Source organism: Hipposideros armiger, unplaced genomic scaffold (assembly GCF_001890085.2).
Source record: "Hipposideros armiger isolate ML-2016 unplaced genomic scaffold, ASM189008v1 scaffold_197, whole genome shotgun sequence".
NCBI classification, from domain to species: Eukaryota; Metazoa; Chordata; class Mammalia; order Chiroptera; family Hipposideridae; genus Hipposideros; species Hipposideros armiger.
The window spans coordinates 2,174,447-2,180,318 of NW_017731547.1; the positions used below are offsets into that span (position 1 = coordinate 2,174,447).

General features: G+C 35.5%; 1 pseudogene; it reads left to right on the forward strand.

Annotated features, from left to right (window-relative positions):
• Window positions 1-3,285: 3,285 nt before the first annotated feature.
• On the forward strand, window positions 3,286-5,568 carry LOC109388442 (zinc finger BED domain-containing protein 5-like; annotated as a pseudogene).
• The last annotated feature ends 304 nt before the right edge of the window (window positions 5,569-5,872 follow it).

A 5,872-nucleotide genomic window follows, 5' to 3' on the forward strand; every position in this document is an offset into this window, starting at 1 on the left:
CCCTGAGGGTACCAAACTAAAGGAATGTTTACTAAGGTATGTTCATCTCTGTGGGTTCTATATTTTAATTTCTATCTTCCCAGCCCCATGAGCCAAACAAAAATCCCTGATGAGCATCTCAACTCCTTCACTGCTGATTCAGGAATCAACAATTGCCTTGAGGAGAAAAGTGACTCTAGATATTATATCACTTGTTTCAGTTTCCCTTGTCATCTGAAGATAGCCCTGAAAATGCTTACAGCTTACTAACTCGCTGATATCTTCAAATTTTTAAAAAATGTTTTGTTTAACTTTTCTAGCAGTTCTCAGCTCAATAGTTAATATGAAATGATCTGTTCTACCATTATCCTCTGATAAATTTTTAACTCGATAGTTAATATGAAATGATCTGTTCTATCATTATCCTCCGATAAATCCAGCTTTGTTTACTCAGCAATATGACCAGAATGTGAATAAATCGTACATTCCTACCACAGCTACAGGCTATGGTGTTTGAAGCAAGGACACTAAAATGATCAAATCTGTGATTTAAAAGAATCATACTGGCATGTGGAAAATGGATTGCATTGGAGGTAAAATGGAGTCAGGATACCAGTGAGTAAGTTTTTGCACAAAAGATGATGAGTGTGAAGTGTGAAGTAGAGTAGTTGAAGTAGAGAGAGATAAGATGTTAGGGACTTTTTTTAAGATATCTTAAAAATAGAACCAGCAGATGACTTGATAAGAAATGAGGTGTTAAGTAAGACCTTATCTTGTAGATGTGAAGTGATCCTGACCTTGAAAAACTGAGTACATGGTGAAGCAGTTTTCCAAGCCAAAAATGATAAGTAGGAAAAATAATGTTTTTCAGGGAAGATAATGTGTTGGATATTGAGCTTGTTTACTTTGAAGTTAATAGACTCTTCTGTAAAGTGGATAAACTGGGGTAGGAAGACAAGTTAACAAGGTATTACAATAGCCCAGTCTCCATGTTTCCAAATATCCTTTCAAGTTGAAGTTCAATGTCATGCCATAAACAGTTTTGAAGCATCTGTGTCAAAATATTGTGCTAAGAACTATGAGATATGATGCTTGTTTTCAAATATTCTAAAAGGAATAGGTAGGTTTGGAGATACATTTAAACAAGGAATCATAATCAAGTCCAGTTTTCTGATTCCTAATTTAGTGTTCTTTCCACTATACCATAAGATATGTGGATGGAAATTGGTGGGTTAGATGTAGACACTATAAAAGTAAAATCAACATGTTTGATCACTGAAAGTTATGGGGAAGAAGTTAGGGCCTGCTTAGAGAGAAAGAGTATTAATATTAGTGACTTTTTTGAGGTAATATGACTCCTTAAATATTAATAAGATGTTGATGCAATAGAATAGTAGAGAGAAAAGAGGTGGTGTATTCTATTATGATGGAGCAACTTTTGAATAAATCTCTACATAGACATTAGTCATAGCCAAAGACAGATTTATATGTAGAGTTCAGGAAACATGATTATCATATAGAAAGTATGGTTTGGCAGACTATGTACAACTTATCTACCTTTTGGATACTATAAATATTTATGCAGTTTACTTAGCATCTTTTGGGAAACTTATTATGCTGTTCCATTTCAGACAAATAAAACCACTGGGCCGCTTTCAAATAAATAGCTAATAAGTGAATTCTTAAATTATTTGTTCATGTAAACTCTGGGTTTCTGAATCTGAATGCAGGACATGCAATAGCTCTCTGTTAAATTTTCAATTGTTATTTTTTAACCAATGTGCTTCTTATTTTTAAAGATACTGAATAAAACATTATGGTTCTAAGTGCTTGATCAGACCTGCAACCATGAAATTGATTCCTAAAATATGTCAAACCTGTCATCCTCAATTTTTGGAAAAACAAAACAAAACATTGAGAAGCTTTCAAAGATGAGACTGCATGAAATAGGAGTTTTTTTGGATTTTTGTTTTTAAATAGATATTCAAACAATAAATATGTAAAAAAAACTACTACTGGGTATGAAGAGGCAAATTTCCATCACACATATGGAAAACAGTAGCACATTTCTGGTGGGAGGAAAGTCCTGATGTGCTAACCGCTCTACATTTATCCCAATTCCCATATGCTCGGAAAATACCAATGAATCATGAAAGACTGTCTTTTGGATATTTTGAAACTTCACTTCTCTGTAGCGTCTGGCTCGTACATTCTGTCAATCAACTATTAGAGTGCTTACTGCCCACAAAAATGGACACATATTGGCATTTCAATTTTTGCCCAACATTCCTAGTCTGCCAATGTGTATGATGAAATGTTTCCTGAGCTCATGAATCATCATTATAAAAATGTTTCCTAAAGCCACTTACCAAAGCCATCTCAATATTGCATCATTTTAAGGTGACCTGGTCACAAATATTGACATGGGAGAATTAAATATAAAATAGCCATTTTGTTTCTAGGTGCAGAAATTATAAGTATCAGTATGGTAGTTTTATGTATTGTAACTGGTATTTTAGAAGAGCCACTCTGGATTACATGAAGCACTCAGTGGCCAGATTCACATTTTAATTTTTTTTCTTATGTAGTTTAATTTGTACTGATAAAGTCTTCCCATATATTGGGAAATTATGCTAGTACATATTTATTTCTGTCTTCTACCAGTTCTGATTGTACAGCTGAATGATTTTGGCTTTGCCTCCAGGGTCACTTATAGAAATTCCAGTTGCCATGCTGATACAGAGAGGTATAATTGTAGTTAAATAAAATTTTCTCTTGAAAAAAATGAAAAGAATTATTCTCCAGAGGTTAACACTAGGAGTGGTGGTAGAAGATGATGTTAGAAGTTATAGGGAGATAAATTATGTCTCCATGTAAAACTTTTTTAGCAATCTGAATTTTAAAATGTAATGTAGTGTTGTTAGACATGGTAAATACCCATCATTGGGTATTTTCAAACAGAAGTTGAACTACAGCCTATTTTCACTCACTATTTTATCTCCATTGCATTGTATTGCCTATTACTTAGTAAGGGGCCAAAATATTTTATATCAAAGAATAGGTGCCTAATTGAATGAGTGACTAACAATGAATGAACAAATCTATAGAAGGGATTCCTACAAAGAGAAAACAATGGCAAAAAGTAGCTTCTATAGCAGCGGTTCTCAACCTGTGGGTTGCGACCCCTTTGGAGGTCGAACGACCCTTTCACAGGGGTCGCCTAAGACCATCAGAAAACACATATTTTCCATGGTCTTAGGAGCCAAGACACCGCTACTCTATCCTTCTCCAGGCAGGTCCGCCCACATGCAGTTACGCCCACATACAAGTAACCGGCGTAATGACATCATTGCACCAACCCCATCACATACACCCCGTACAAATACAGGTGTATGTGACAGGGTTGGCGCCATAATGTACTTATGCGGACCAGTCACACATGTGTAGAGAGCAGCTGCTGTGTTGAAAGCAACAGTATTGGAGGTAAAACGACACTTCATGAATTATAATTACTGGGTAAATGTAAAATCATGTACTGTAAAATCATTAACTACTGCAAAAAAAATATCTGTACCATGGGAACTTAATCTGGATGCTGATTGGTCTTTTTATATTCAGCTGTGGTTGATGTGAGTACTGCCCCCTTGTGATAGTAACAGGTATGTAAAAAAAACCACACAGAATGGTAAATCATAGGAAACTTTAATGAACTGTATTGACTGAACTATGCCATGTATCATCTTTTGTATTACTAAAGCTATTGTTATATATTATTTTCATTAGCAAACTATCCCATGACAATGGATCGTGTAGAGAAGAATGTTAAGAAAAGAAAATATAGTGAGGATTTTTTACAGTATGGTTTTACTTCAATAATTACAGCAGGAATTGAGAAACCGCAATGCGTTATTTGTTGTGAAGTTCTATCAGCTGAATCTATGAAGCTGAACAAACTAAAACGCCATTTTGATAGCAAGCATCTGAGCTTTGCCAGCAAGAATACCAACTATTTTAAAAGCAAAGCTGATGGACTCAAGAAAGCCAGACTTGACACTGGTGGCAAGTACCACAAACAAAACATAGCAGCTATTGAAGCTTCATATTTGGTGGCACTCAGAATTGCCAGAGCTATGAAACCTCACACCATTGCTGAGGATTTGCTGTTGCCAGCGGCCAAAGACATTGTTCGAGTTATGATCGGAGACGAATTTGTTACAAAATTGACTGCAATTTCCTTATCTAACAACACTGTCCGCAGCACAGAAGAATAGATGACATGTCTGCTGATATTCTTGATCAGGTAACCCAGGAAATTAAATCTGCTCCACTTCCACTATTTAGTATATAGCTTGATGAATCTACAGACGTTGCAAACTGTTCACAGTTACTGGTTTACGTGAGGTATATTAATGATGGCGACTTTAAAGATGAGTTTCTTTTTTGCAAACTTCTTGAAACGACAACTACTGCATGTGATGTATTCGACACAGTTGGTTCATTTCTGAAAGGGCATAAGGTTTCTTGGGAAAAGGTTTGTGGTGTTTGCACAGATGGTGTTCCAGCTATGGTAGGATGGCAATCTGGATTTCAACATTTGGTATTGAATGAGTCACCAAAAGTCATTGAAACTCACTGTATGATTCATCGGCAAATATTAACAATGAAGACGCTGCCACAAGAGTTATAAGAAGTAATGAAAAGCATCATAGGTTGTGTCAATTTTGTAAAGGCGAGCACTTTAAACAGTCAACTGGTTTCGCAACTGTGCAACGAGTTGGATGCGCCGAACAATGCTCTGCTATTTCACACTGAAGTGAGATGGTTGTCGAGAGGAAAAGTTTTAAAACGTGTTTTTGAGCTTCGTGATGAACTCAAAAGGTTTTTTAATCAGAAAACAAGACCGCAGTTTGAAGCACTTTTTGGCGATAAAAGTGAACTGCAGGAAATAGCTTACTTGGTTGCCATCTTTGCTATCTTGAATGAGTTAAATTTATCACTGCAAGGAACAAATGCAACATGCCTCAATTTGTCTGAAAAGATCTGATCATTCCAAATGAACCTTCAGCTTTGGCAAAAAAATTAGATGAAAATAAAATTTACATGTTGCCTACCCTATCTACTTTGAGGAACATGACATTGAACCAGACAAAATGATTACGATGATAATTTATGTGAAAGAACACTTGCACATGCTTGCAGAAGAAATTTCATCTACCTGACACCCCATTTGCACTTGCCAGAAGCCCATTCACAATCGAAGTTGAAGATGTTTCTGAGACAGCACAAGAGGAGTTCATTGAACTTATTAACAACAACGCAGCGAGAACTGATTTCTCTACAATGCCAGTTACAAAATTCTGGATCAAGTGTTTGCAGTCATATCCTGTTCTATCTGAGACTGTGTTGTGCCTTCTTCTTCCATTTCCAACAACATATCTTTGTGAAACAGGGTTTTCCAGCTTGTTGGTTATCAAGTCTAAATACAGAAGTAGACTTGTTGTGGAAGATGATCTTCGTTGTGCTCTTGCAAAGACTGCCCATAGAATTTCTGATCTGGTGAGAAAGAAGAAATCTCAACCTTCACACTGACGTTGGCTTTTTACACATACTGTCACAAAATGTAGCAATGCAGTTTACTGTTGTTATATTAAGACTGTTACCCATGCTACACCATGCTTCAAGACAAAATTTCATTTATTTGTAATTAGAAATAAATATTTCACAATATATAATTACATATTGATTTTGTGATTAATCACTATGCTTTAATTATGTTCAATTTGTTACAATGAAAATACATCCTACATATCAGATATTTACATTATGATTCATAACAGTAGCAAAATTACAGTTATAGAGTAGTAACAAAAATAATTTTATGGTTGGGGGTCAC